The sequence below is a fragment of the Tiliqua scincoides genome, chromosome 4 (genome assembly GCF_035046505.1).
Source record: "Tiliqua scincoides isolate rTilSci1 chromosome 4, rTilSci1.hap2, whole genome shotgun sequence".
Classification (NCBI taxonomy): domain Eukaryota; kingdom Metazoa; phylum Chordata; class Lepidosauria; order Squamata; family Scincidae; genus Tiliqua; species Tiliqua scincoides.
In genome coordinates, this window is record NC_089824.1 from 5,783,377 (window position 1) to 5,797,998 (window position 14,622).

General features: G+C 47.3%; 1 pseudogene; it reads left to right on the plus strand.

The window, feature by feature from the left end:
• The first annotated feature begins 14,075 nt into the window (after positions 1-14,075).
• Positions 14,076-14,195, plus strand: LOC136650036 (5S ribosomal RNA; annotated as a pseudogene).
• Positions 14,196-14,622: the final 427 nt, after the last annotated feature.

A 14,622-nucleotide genomic window follows, 5' to 3' on the forward strand; every position in this document is an offset into this window, starting at 1 on the left:
CTAGGCTAAATATATACTCACCTGTTTTATAATTATATTTTAATACAATCTAAGAGTCGCTTTTTAATTTGATTTATATTATTACCACATGGCTGTACATTATCATCACAGGGTTTGCACTGAAAGGAAGAAGTGAGGGGTTAAGGATCAGGTCCTGTATACAGTGGCATAGCTAGTGAGGGGTGGGCCGACCCAGGTTCCACCCTCAGGGGGTGACACCACAAGTGACCGAAAGTCACTAAAATCGCGGTTATTAGGAATAATTCCATCATGTTACATACCATTCAATGTGCAATTTACAGCAGAATGCAATGAAAAAAACTGGAGTGAAATATCTCCATTCTAACAAAAGTTCTGGTCAAAGAACCAGAAAACAAAAATGCAACTGTCTTATGTAACAAAAGTACAATTTCCTTAACTGAAAGCAGACCAGTGAGACTGATTTTTCAAAGCACCAATGAGATGCTGTTATGACACAGCATGGAACCCATAAGTTGTTAGCAAGGTGACACCCTGGAGCAGCGATTTTCAACTTTTTTCATCTCCCGGCACACTGACAAGGCACTAAAATTGTCAAGGCACACCATCAGGTTTTTGACAACTGACAAGGCACATCATGCTGCCAGCGGGAGGCTCACATCCGCCATTGGCCCTACTAATCAATGACCTTTCCGCAAGTTCCTGTGGCACACCTGTGGACCACTTGCGGCACACCAGTGTGCCATGCCACAGTGGTTGAAGATGGCTGCCCTGGAGGGCGACACCAGGGGTGGATCCAGGGTTTGTGTTTGGGGGGAGGCATAACCCTGACTCCAGAACCCAGGTAAACTGGGCAGATAGACCTGGGCTCCTGGTTGAACTTTGACTTCTGTAGCCAAGGTTTGCTGGGAGTAGACTTGGGCTCCCATTCTGACTGCCCCCTGGAGTCACTTCTTCCAGGTGGGTAGATCTGGACTTGCATCCAGACTTGAAGCTCAGATCTACCTGCTGAGTAGACCTGGGCTCCCATTCCAATCACCTTCTGGAGCCCTCTTCTAGGCAGGTAGACCTGGGTCCTGTTTGGATTTGGGGGCCTGATTTACCTGCTGGGTAGACCCAGGTTCCCATTTCAATCACTTTCTGGAGTCACTTCTTCTAGGCAGGTAAACCTGGGCTCCCATCTGGACTTGGAGCCCAGATCTACCTGCTGGGTAGACTTGTGCTCCCATTCTGACTGGTGCCTGATTTCACTCCCCATCCTGGTGGGCACCGTTATCTGCTGACAAATTAATTTTGTCATATGGGGGGATGACAAAAATCTATGGGTGTCAAATGACCTAGCTATGCCAACTTCCATCTATCCTTGTCTCTGCCCCATCAATTAAAATACTTGAGGAAAGCTTGGTTCCACATTCTACCTCCATCTGGGGTTAAATTGGTGGGTACATGAGACAAGCTATTCTCAGGCTCCCAGGCTCTAGAATTCTCTTCCTCAAGAGTCACAACACACCTGTCCTTTTGACAAACTTTTTATGTCGATTCTTTGAGGGTTTCAGTGGTCTTCCATGCTGTAGAAGCTTATGATCAATGCTGTTGATGAATTTGACTTGGGCGGATTTCAGTTTATAAACTAGTTACTTGGTTAATGCATTTGCATTAATGCAAATTAATGCAAATGCATCTTGCATTTGTTTATGGCTGTGAACCACTTTGGGGGAGGGCAGTCACAATGGAACCAAAAAGCAGCACAGGAATGTCGATATAAGTGAACAAATAAATCAATGCCTTCCAAAAGGTGTCTGGTCAGTGGAGAGGCAAGCTGCATGCTGGAGGGAGAGAGGCAGTAAACAGACTCTCCCTGGGGAAACTCCGGCTGCCCCAAGCTGGTGGCAGCCCCAGTTCATGCAGGGAGTGACGTCAGTCTTAAGTCCCAGAGGCTCAGCGGAGGAAGACCTCACTGCTCATTAATTTATCTTCTCATCCGGTTATTTCTCGGGATAACCCACACTGAGAATTCTGGGGAGGGCTTTAAATAAATCCCCAGTAACATACACTGTGAGAATAAAAAACTTTGTCCATGCCAGGCTGCGGAAACCTAATGCCGTTCAAGCGCTCCAGACATTCCTCCAAGACAGAAATTGATCCAGAGCTTAATCCAGCAATCAAATGGAGTAGGTAGCGAAGCTAAGCATAGGCCTGGGAAGCTCATTGTGGGAGTCACTTCACATAAATGTGGTTTGCTTCAGGGCACAAGAAATGTACCTGATGATCCCACCAGGAAGCAATCAAGCCCCCCTGGTTCCAACTGGAACAATGCCTCAGGTCCTTTTTCCTGGGCCACACTTGTCAGAGCACAGATTCCTTCATCTTCTGCTGAAAGAGCTTGTCTGTTTTGAGACAATATTGTGTGAACATAGAACTACCTTCTAGTACTAAGTCGGCAGGGACATACGGTAGCTGGGGAGGCAGGTGAGGCAAAGCCTCCCCACCAGAGACCTTTGAAAAGCTCCACCAGCGTGTGAGGTGCACAAGCACTTGTGAGTGCTTGCACACCTCACATGGCGGTGGCACTTTTCAAAGGACTCTGGTGGGGAGGCTCTGCCTCACCTGCCTTCTCACCCACCATGCATCCCTGCAAGTCAGTCTCTTGGTCAGTCTGGCTAAGTCCTGTCTACAATGACTGGCGCTCTCCAGGGTAAGATAGTGGTCTAATTCAGGGGTTTCCAAACCCCAGCCCGGGGGCCAGATGTGGCCCACGGCGAGCCTCTATCTGGCCCGTGGCCAGCCTCTTGTCCCCTGAAAGCCCCTGGCCCACTTTGCTGAACATGACTGGAACTATGCTCTGGTTGCATCTGGAGGGTGTTCTAAGGGCCAGAGAGGTTGAGTGAATTAGCCCATTCATTCATTTATTCACACATCTAAGTTCCATCTCTAATTTATTTATATAAATTTTATATTTAAAATTTTTTTCCAGCCAGAAAAACCCTCTAAACCATGCCAGACATTTGATGCGGCTCTCTGGCCAAAAGGTTTGGAGATCCCTGGTCTAATCCCATCCTACCTGAAGACTCCAGGGAGTTGATCTGAAGTCCCCAGCATGTCAAGTTCATACTTTGCCACTGAACTCCCTATGTATGTCTGGCCACCTTATTTGAATGTACAGGTGGGTCCTCTTTATTCGCAGATTTGGGAGCTGCGGATTTGTTCCCGCCGTGTGCAGGAGCCTTTCTGAGGCCCATAGAGGTCACATGCAGCCTCTAAGAGCCTCAGAAAGCCCCCCCCCCAGTTGTGTTTAAAGGACACTTCCAGTTTTTGCCAAAAACCAGAACTGCCCGTTAAACACCTCCAAGGGCTTTTCGGAGACTGTGGAGGCCACATGCAACCTCGGTGGACCTCAGAACACCCTCCAGAAATGACCAAAGCAGAGCTCCAGTCACAATCGGAGGTTTGGATGCCCTGACCCACGGATTTCATTATCCATGGGTTTCAGCAAGGGGGTTCTGGGAACTGAACCCCTGTGGATGCCAAGGCATCACCTGTATAGCCAGATACCTCAGAAGGCATATATGTCTCTAATAGCCCAATCCTGCTCCCCCCTCTACGCCATAGCATGCAGTGGCATCAACAGCTGTGCCAACAGCATGGCAACAGCCAAGACTGCCTTCTAATTTCTTCCCATTGAGCCCTTTTTAAAGGCACAGGAATGCTAGCTCGGGCATAAAGCTGGCAGTCCTGATATCCAAAGTCCACTTTTCCTTTCTGGTTTTATTGTGTTGGCTCAGAGGCTTTATGGGACTTTGCTTGTAGGCTGCCTGATATTTTAAGCCACTTAACTTGCTGTAACTTTTTTTATGAGATGCTCTAACTGTTCCCAGCAAATCCAGTATTGATTGCGCTACTTCCTTTGACCTCATACAGCCCTCACTTCGCCCTCCGACGAATCATAAGGCTCACCCCACAAGCCTCCATGGAGGCTGGATTCAGCCTCCAAGTGCCAGCACTACCTCTGTACGCTGGTGGAGCTTGCTCGTGAGGAGGTGCAAACGTGCTTTATGGCATGTTTGCAACCCTCCAAGGCTGGCCCAAGGGACTTGCATCAGCCTAACGTGCAGTTAGGATTGCGATGCAAGTAACTGAGTAAATAAGTAAGTAAAAAATAAATAAATAAACCAAGTTTTACCATAAATGCTATTCTCCACTTTTGACTGAGCAAGTTGTATACATCACTAGCAGGGTATGGGGGGCTGCGGGCCGTACCGGGTGACACACACATGGGGGTGACACCACTACTGGCCAAAATTTTTAAAATCTTGGTTTTTTTTTAATATTACCATCATATGTCATTCAATGTGTAATTTCATGCAGAATGCAATGCTGCAAATTGTGTTGAAATATTATATCAAAAGCTATAGCCAAAAAACCAGGGTGGGACAATGGTACATCACCATGCCCACTGCCTGGGGCATTCCCCCCCCCCCACTGCATGGGAGGAGGTCTATCCTAGGGGTGATGCACTAGCCTCCTGGACTGGGTGACGCAATCCCTAGTGATGCCACTATCTTATACATGGATTTGGACTCTTCCACCAAGTTGTAAAACATAGCCTTGCTGCTGCCAATAGTGATTTTCTCTTTCGTTTACTAGGTGGGGCATTTACTAGGTGAGGTTTTTCATTTACTAGGTGAGGTGACTTTATTTTCATGCCAGGAAAGTCTTCACCTGCTCAATTTCTGGAAGGCTGCAAGAGGCACAAAAACCGAGCTAGTAGGAAAAAAAGAGTGGCAGTCCAAGTGCACTTTACTCTCAGAGGTAGACAAGGAAGCTGGTGTAGAGCATTGCACACAGAGCTTGAGTTGAAGCAAACAAACCAAGAAACAAAATCCCAGCGTCCTGACACTGCTGAGATGCGAAGAGCACCATTGCACAATCACAAGTCCCATGTTTAAGATCATTCATCTCAGAGAACCATCCATGACCCGGCAGGCCGCTCGAGGCCAGCGACTGTTTGCTATGAAGTCGATCCAAGACCATCTCCAGGGACACGTTTTTATTTCCACAGCTCCAAAAGGGGCGATGGGGTGAAATTCACCACAAAGACGGCAAATAAACCACCAGAAAGGACGATGTAAGATTAGCTGAGCTAAGAAATTCATTTACCGGAATGGTTCTCTTGGGAGAAAGTTAGAAAGTCTTGTGCACTCTCTGTGGTATGGGGGCCCATTAATCTTCCAATGTAGAGTTATCTATTTTTGTGTTTCCTGTAACTTGGGGAAGCAGGGGGAAGAGTCAGCTCCCTGGAAAGACAGGCCTGTAAGGAATCACACATTTTGCAGAGGACTACAAAGATGGGGTTAAATCTCCGGGGCTGCCACAGGTCAAAGCTTAAGATAATGTGATCTCTGTGAGAAGATGTATAGCACATCAGACACTGTTTCCTATGAGCATTTTAGGCGTCATCACTCTGGGTTCAAGAATGCCGTGACCTTAATAGTGGAAACGCAGGAATACCCCTAACACAGTGGTTCCCAAACTGTGAGCCATGGCTCCCTGGGGAGCCACAGAAACCAGCCAGGCGAGGAGGAGAATCCTTGGGAAAAACCCACCACCCTATGCAATGGATAGGGTTGGAACCCTAATGGGGAACCGCAGCCAATGGCCCAGTAGGTCATGGGAGCTAAAAATCTCTTCACCCAGCACAGTGCACAGGATCCTGAAAGTCACAGATATACATTTTGTTACAGACTGTGTTTTCTCAAACACATTTAACATGTGCACGCAGGGGGGAGCTGGGATCCCGTGTAGCGGCCAATGGCACAGTTGTATTATTTGGCAAGGAAAAGGAGAGGAGGGCAAAAGGTGCAACAAAGCATTTATTGTAGTGAATGAAATACAAATGTTCAAAACTGGGGGCAAACAGAACTTACTCATACATCAGTCTAGACAAGGACAGTGGCATAGCTATAGGGGGTGCAAAGCACTAAGTTTTGCAGGGAGCCTCGGTGTGGCTTGCAAGCAGCCACTCCCCCTTGGAGCCATTCCAGGTGGTGGGAGCAAAATGGAGGTGTATGCTTTGCACCCCCTCTAGTTACACCACTGCCCCATAGGATCCTCTGGGATCGTGGCAGGGTGAACAAATTCAGGGTACATCCCATTGAGGGTGCTGTGGCTAGTTTGGATGGCCATTTGCTCTGCTGGTGGAGGAAGAGGGATAGACAATTTGTTACTAAAGACATCTTGTTGACAACCTTCAGTCTCGAAAGACTCTGGTATCGCGCTCTGAAAGGTGGTTCTGGAACAGCGTCTAGTGTGGCTGAAAAGGCCAATTCGGGAGTGACAGTCCCTTCCACACTGGGAGCAAGTGCAGTCTGTCCCTGGTCTGTCTCCCTGGCTATGGGACTTCCTTCTTTGCCTCTTTGCCTCAGACTGTTGGCCAAGTGTCTCTTCAAACTGGGAAAGGCCATGCTGCACAGCCTGCCTCCAAGCGGGCCGCTCAGAGGCCAGGGTTTCCCACCTGTTCAGGTCCACTCCTAAGGCCTTCAGATCCCTCTTGCAGATGTCCTTGTATCGCAGCTGTGGTCTACCTGTAGGGCGCTTTCCCTGCACGAGTTCTCCATAGAGGAGATCCTTTGGGATCCGGCCATCATCCATTCTAAACAGAGCTGCAGAAACCAGAAGAGTTTTGCATTTCCAACCGCAGTGCTCCAAACCCTCGCGGCACACCTTTGGACCTTTTGCAGCACACCAGTTGAAAATCGCTGCCTTATAGGGTGCTATCAAGATAACACAAGTGAAGTGCTTTGCTCAGTGAAGAAGTGCTGTGCAAATACAAAGTATTTTTGTAAAACCTGCAGCCCCTTCCAAAGTCAAGAGCACTTTGGCTTGGTCAGCATCCCCTCTCCTTGCCTCTGGAGTCCATGTTCATGAGGTTTTGTCACTGAGCAGCTGCTTGCTCCTGTCCTGACGGGCTCCGTATTCTCATTTTTATTTCATCAGCCTGACATTTGCTACGAGGACACTTCCTCCTCTCCCACTTTCCTTTGATCCCCCCCTCCCAACAGGAATGAATATTTCAAAATAACATCTCAGAGATGTGTTCCTAGCGGGTCGAGGGCACATGAATTTTTTAAAGTCACCATTTGTACCACATCATCTCTCCTACGCAGAATTCCACTATAAATATTCAGGCATCCATTTATTCATGGAGCTCTTGCAACAATCTCCAGTCCCACTTGGCTTAGCTTTTTATTTTTCTTGTCTGACTGCTTGTGTTTCTTCAATAAAACATTGGTAGTTGCCAAAGAAACAAACCCCCTCTTTCTTCGTCCTCCATTTCTTTTTAGCATTACTTATTTTTATTTTTATAAAGAAAGAAACTACCATAGATATTGGTGTATAAGTCGATCTCACAGATAAGTAGAGGGCAGGTTTTGAGCCAAAAATCATGGAATTCACTATGACCCTTGGATAAGTTGGGTTATAACTTAGGGGCTTGTCTGATTTTATCCGCGGTCAGATCCTGAAAAATAATCTACAGTGATTGTTACCTAAGAACTGTACAGTCTCTAATTTATTAAAAATTTAGTAAAAGATCATAAGATACATTTTTATTCCTTAACATTTTTAATTCTGGTCTTCCCAACCTTTTTGTAAACACTCTCAGACTTAGAGCCCAATCCTGAGATTAGCGCGCCAGCTTCCTGCCCGTGCACACTGTCGCAAACGTGCCATAAGATGCGTTTGTGAGGCTTACCGCCAGGCCAGCACCCATGCTAGCCCAGCGCTGGCCATGCTAGCCCATGCTGGGCTAGTGCCAGGTGAGTGCCTGTCCTCTGCCACTTGGGCAGACTGCCGCATACCAGACTGTATGGTAAGCAGGGGTGGGGAGAGGAGTGGGAAGGAGGTGTTCTGGGGAGGAGGAGGCAGGGCAGAGGCGGAGGGCAGAGAGATGGGGGAGGAGGCATTCCGGGGAAGGGGAGGCAGGTGGAGGGCGGGGAGAGGGCGGTGGGACGTGTGCCAGGGGGAGAGAGGGAGGTGGGTCTGGTGGAGCTCCTCTCCATGTGATCCTGCAAGTTCATGTGGGGCTCGGCGCCCTACACGAACGCCTTTACCTTACCGCCGACCTTTTGGTCGGTGGTAACTTGAGTAGCCCCTTTGCAGGGCTACTTCCCTTACCTGGGAGAAGCGGACTTCCAAGGGCCACCCGTGGTAGCCCGATGCGCACAGGATCCAGCCGTTTTCGGTGCCACCAAAGCTGCGCACTCCAGGCAGCTCAGATTTGGGCTGCCCAGCTGCAATCCTAACCACACTTTCCTGAGAGTAAGCCCTATTGAACAAAATAGAACTTACTTCTGAGTAGACCTGGTTAGGATTGTGCCCAAAGGCTGCAATCCTAACCACATTTTCCTGAGTGTAAGCCCCATTGAACAAAATAGGATTTACTTCTGAGTAAACCTGGTTAGGATTGTGTCCTTAGTGTATTGCTGTCTTGCATGCAAATTATTAACAGCATTTATATACGGCTTCTTCTTTAAGGTGGCTGGTGCATTGTCAGAAGTTGTGCATATAACACACAACATATAACTGGGTGTGTGTAATTAAATTCACAGTGCAGAAACAAGCAATACGGAATGCGAATGAGCAAGCACGGCTACACACAGTTGCAACTCAGTTTACTCAGAAGTAGACCCCCTTGCTTTCCATGGGCACCATTCTTAAGTAATGGTGCACTGAACTGTAGCCTTGGACTTTGTTTCAGATGTAAATGGCAGCAACTGTTACCCTGCACATGCCTGATCTTGTCTGATCTCGGAAGCTAAGCAGGGTCAGGCCTGGTTAGTACTTGGATGGGGGACCGCCTGGGAATACGGGGTGCTGTAGGCTTAGACCATGATCTTGGAAGCTAAGCAGGGTCAGGCCTGGTTAGTACTTGGATGGGAGACCGCCTGGGAATCCCGGGTGCTGTAGGCTTAGACCATGATCTCGGAAGCTAAGCAGGGTCAGGCCTGGTTAGTACTTGGATGGGAGACCGCCTGGGAATCCCGGGTGCTGTAGGCTTAGACCATGATCTCGGAAGCTAAGCAGGGTCAGGCCTGGTTAGTACTTGGATGGGAGACCGCCTGGGAATACCAGGTGCTGTAGGCTTAGACCATGATCTCGGAAGCTAAGCAGGGTCAGGCCTGGTTAGTACTTGGATGGGAGACCGCTTGGGAATACCGGGTGCTGTAGGCTTATACCATAGTCTTTCGAGACTGAAGGTTGTCAACCGAGGATCACATCCTGGTGCCAAACATTTGCTGGAAGGAGGTGCAGAAGAATCTGCTAAAGAGAATGAGGCTTGCTTGATTTAAATGGAAGCCTTCAGCCCTGGCTTACTTTTGTCTCAGGAGCAGTAAAAAGGTTAAAAGGTGGCACACCTGGGGACCATTCACGGCACACCAGTGTGCCACAGCACAGTGGTTGAAAATGGCTGATCTAAAGCAACCAGCAGAGACCAGGTGGCCAGCAACCAGTTACTGCCAGTGGTGTAGCTAGAGGGGGTGAAAGCACTAAGTTTTGCAAGAAGCCTCACCGGCACGACATGCAAGTGGCCCCTCTGCTTCAGAGCAATTGTGGGCGGTGGGAGTGTTTTGCCCAGAATGGCTGTGAAGGGAAGGGGCCACTTGCACGCCATGGTGGGGCTCCCTGCAAAACCTAGCGCTATGCACCCCCTCTAGCTACACCACTGGCTACTGCTCTGCTGGACAGCAGTCTACCTTTGCCTTACTGCAGACCTGTACAACAAATCAAAAATCAGCAAGGCACAGAGAAGCTGCGGCCAACAGTGCCATCCACAATCATGTAACTCAAAGCTAAATTAAGCAAGGCTGCTTGATGCTGTGAGTGGTGGTTCACTCTCATTTCTTACGACTCTGTTATCCTCTCTGTATCAGAATCTAGGCACAGTGAGTGATTTACTAGCATCTCAACGCACTAAGACAAGACTCCTGCCCTGAAGCCTGGAGCTTGCACAGCTTATAAATCACTTGTCCTCTCATTTCACTTAGTTTGCAAACGCCTGCTGCCAGAGATCAGATTATTTTATCAGATATCTATTATTTTATAAATCGCTTAGGAAATTATCTCGCTTTTTGGTTTTTTAAGGTGGCTGTTATTTAATCTGCCAACATTCCAGGCTGACACAACACAGCAGACAGTACGTCAGCTGATTAGGCTTCAAGAAGCATCCAGGTACCCTAGAAAATCCTAAGGGGGAGTCATATGTGCACAATTCCCTGCTCCTCACTCTGGGACAACATGGAGAGAGGGGAGGGGTACAGTGCTCCCTATTTTAGCCCACTAAATTTAGCTAAATTTAGCCCCTTTTCCTTGCTGTATTAACTTTAGGGTGCAGAAAGAAGGGACATAGCCTCCATATGGAACAGGGGCAGAGTAGTTGCATAGGCTGGCCAGTATATATAAACAGATATATTTTCTTATATTCATTTCTATACTATCTGTTCACAAAAAATAAATGCTCAAGTTCTAAACAAATCCGAATTCTTCATTCAAACAATTCTGTTCTCAGTGGCATTACGGTAACTTGAAAAGCCTAAAGACAACTTTTGCAGCCCCTTGTCCCCATAAATCTGCAGCACTCTTTGGAAGTACAGGTGAGTACAAACACCTTTTACAAAACCAAACCTGTCCTGCTCTCTTGCATGTAAGAAGAGTCTGACAGATATAAGCAGGGGAGATCTGGTATAACTGGCAGCTCCCAATTAGGGCTATAATCTATACATCAGCATTTCTCAAACTGTGGGTCGGGACATGAGCCAATTTCAGGTGGGTTCCCATTCATTTCAATGTTTTATTTTTAATATATTGGACTTGATGCTATCATGGTATGTGACTGCATTTGGTAAAATGTTGCAGACCTGTACTACATATGTATGTATATTCTTTTAACAAAGATAGTAGGATTGTTAAAAAAATTTCCTGCTTGATGATGTCACTTCCAGTTATGACATCACTTCCGGTGAGTCCTGACAGATTCTCTTTCTAAGAAGTGGGTCCCAATGCTAAATGTGTGATAACCACTTGCTATACAATGTATAGGGTAGTTGGTTTTTCGTGAGGATTCCATGACTTCCCTGGCTGGTTTCTGTGGCTTCCCAGGGAGCCAAGGCTCATAATGACGTCTCAATCAAAGTCACCCAGTCACTTTTAAAAGTCACTTTTAAAGCCACAAAACCACCGAGTGACATTATGCATTTTGCCTTCTATATAGCTTCCTTGACCCCATTTGTGAGCCATGTTGCTCCTACCTGGTGGTGTACATTCTAGCACAGGGGTGCTCACACTTTTTTGGCTCGAGAGCTACTTTGAAACCCAGCAAGGCCCGGAGATCTACCAGAGTTTTTTTTACAATGTTTGCGCCATCATAGCATATAACATTTATGTGTACAATGTATGTTGGTGTACCTTGAGCCCCACTGAGTATAACAGGACTTACTCCTAAGTAGACACGCCTAGGATTAGGCTGTGAGGCTGCAATCCTAGCCACACTTACCTGGGAGTAAGCCCCATTGAGTACAATGGGCCTTACTCCCAGCATTTCCTCCCAGAGGCACCTGAAAGGGGGGGGGGTCGGCACTCCGCGATCTATTCATTTTGCCTCGCGATCACGAGGTAGACCGGTAGATCGCGATCCACCTATTGAGCACCCCTGTTCTAGCAGTTTGTTTTTTTCGGTTTTAAATAAGCTCCATGGACTATGGAGAGATTGGATCCTCTTGACTTCCCCATTCAGTTTCTTTTTTATTAGTCCTCTCATTTTTGACAAGTTTCTTCTTTTGAAGTTCTTTGGAAAACACTAATACAAGAATGTTGCAACTACTCAAAAGCAGGACATGCAACACCTTCCACTAGATTTAAGAGTAGAAAAAAAGTATTCTATGAATTAGAGTAGAATTCAAAACAGAACTCAACAGCAAGTGATGGAAAAGCAGCCACCTAAACTCATAAGCATATCATATAAGTATATCAGTAAGTTAGGCTCTGTGAAAAATACAGCTGTGTGATACCCAATTGCTAGAGCTGGGAGAAACCAGCTTTATTTTTTGTGGATTTCAGTGTCTTCCAAAGTGAGAAGTGCAGAAAGCAGTGTTGTGTTTTTATTCAAAATTTACAACTATAATCACTTTAACCCAGTGTTTCTCAAACTGTGGGTCGCAACCCACTTGGCGGGTTGCGAGCTGATTTCTGATGGGTCACAAGAAGGTAGTGGCAGTCCCTGCTGTTGTGGAAGCCCAGTGCGACTGTGGGGATGACCCCTTGTCACAAATAAGTCCATGTTAGGCCTAAGTTGGCATGAGAAGCCTGAACCAAAGTAAGAAAGCATAACTGAGAAGTTGCTAGCAGTTCACAGCTGCAGGAATGTGGTTAATAAAACAAAGGGAAAGGAATGTGTTGTCTCTCCTTTGATGGCCAGGAAGGACAGATAACAGGAATTAGGACCAATTGGAGTGCTTGGCACCTTAGCAGACAGAGAGGCTCCTTATCAAGGGTGATTGAGTGCAGCTGTGGATCTTCAGTTGGGAGGGGTAAGAACTATGAGGGGTTAGCAACAAGGCCAACTTCAAGAAGATTCTGTTCATCAAGGGTTCTGATTGGACAGTCTAATAATTATGAAGTCACCTCAGTACTATTAGCATAAAGGGATAATAATGAGTGCCCAGAGGGTGTGGTTGTTCCCTCTTGAACAGAGAGTTTGGGGTGTGACAACCTGCACCCGCGTAAGCTCCATTGTTCAACATGGGCACCTGGCACCATAGGTACCCCTGGAGCTAAGAGATCTGCAAAGAGTAACTGACCCAGGTGAGAGATAGGTATTAACAGAGATAGCCAGCTAGCTTTATTATTTTATTGCTGATATATTGCTGATTCCTAGATGTTTATGCCTCTAGTATTTGCTGCCTTATTGTAGAGTGTGTATCCTTATGTACTTAATAAACTAAAATATCTTTTACTACATTGTGTTATTGTCTGTTGGGAACAAAGGTTCAGAATCCTGCCTAGCCGTTCAGCAAGCTACCAAGTACTCGTTGAGGTCTAGTACCTTGAGGCCTGAGGCTTTATTTGAGAAAGAGCTTAGTGCCTGCAAGGGTTAGCATTAAGCCTAGAGGGTCTCAGTGTCCCTGGACTGAGTCACTGGCACGTACAGGGTGGTGGCAGTACTACCGGTCAAGGGGCCTTGAGGTTTTAAGGTCTAAATCAGGGGTCTCCAAACCCTGGCATGGGAGCCAGATGCGGCCCGCGGCAAGCCTCTATCTGGCCCGCAGCCAGCCTCTATCTGGCCCGCAGCCAGCCTCTTGTCCCCTGAAAGCCCCTGGCCCGCTTTGCCAAACATGACTGGAACTATGCTCTGGTTGTATCTGGAGGGTGTTCTAAGGGCCAGAGAGGTTGAATGAATGACCCCATTCATTCATTTATTCATACATCTAAGTTCCATCTCTAATTTATTTATATAAATTTTATATTTAAATATTTTTTTTGGCCCTCTAAACCATGCCAGACATTTGATGTGGCCCTCTGGCCAAAAAGTCTGGAGACCCCTGGTCTAAATAACCAAGAGCCCTAAGTCTCCAAACCCCCTTTGATTACGACACCCCTGACAGGCTCAATGTGGACGTGCCTGTATGTTTTGCAAATGCAGATAAATGTGTAGCTTGCACTGACATGGGGACTGGGAGAGATACTACTGTACAGGATCAAAAGCTGAGAGGGCTGTCTGCTGCCCATTGTAGATCTTGCGGCTAATTACACAGGCCAACACACGTTTTGCTTCCTTAAACGTTACACCAACTCCTGGGTATATTTGGGGTGCTGATTCAAAAAATGGCATCCATTTTGCCCTATCAGGTCTAGTTTTGGAGTCATGGCATAGCCTCTTTAGTGAATGGTCCAAGCAGCTTCCTCATGAGGAAGCCTACACCTGGCAGACAGAAGAGCGTCTGGGGTAGCAGGGTGTATTTGATGAGAAAAGGAAAGAGGAGATGCTGCAGCTAAGGACTGTCACCGGATCAGGCCAGTCAAGCACACTCCAAGGAGCTGACGGTGCTGTCAGCAACTGTTACCCTGCAGATGCCTGATCTTGTCTGATCTTGGAAGCTAAGCAGGGTCAGGCCTGGTTAGTACTTGGATGGGAGACCGCCTGGGAATACCGGGTGCTGTAGGCTTATACCATAGTCTTTCGAGACTGAAGGCTGCCAACCACCACTAGCTGTCAGTGTGAGTGACACCCCTTTGAAGACTCTAGAAAACATGCTGGAGAAACTGAACCAGAAGCTGGAAAGATGACTTGGCTATGTGCAGCTGGCCAGCAACTGGAGTTGGGCCTCCGTGATCTGGGTCCATAACGTATTGTTGGGCCTCCTTAGACTGTTGACTCTCCCTCTGAAAAAGAGTCTATGACTTGTCCAGCCAGATGAGGATGGTGTTCTGAGTAAAGATGATCAAAGGCCATCGCAAATTCAAGCCCCGTATGGGTCACTGGTGCTGACTTGAGTAAGGTGGGCTGTCTCCCCTCTCGCCAAGGGATCCTGGAGTGGGGTACCTCTCTCCATTGGGAGATTCACTAGGGCAGAGGTTTGAGCCACAGTAAGT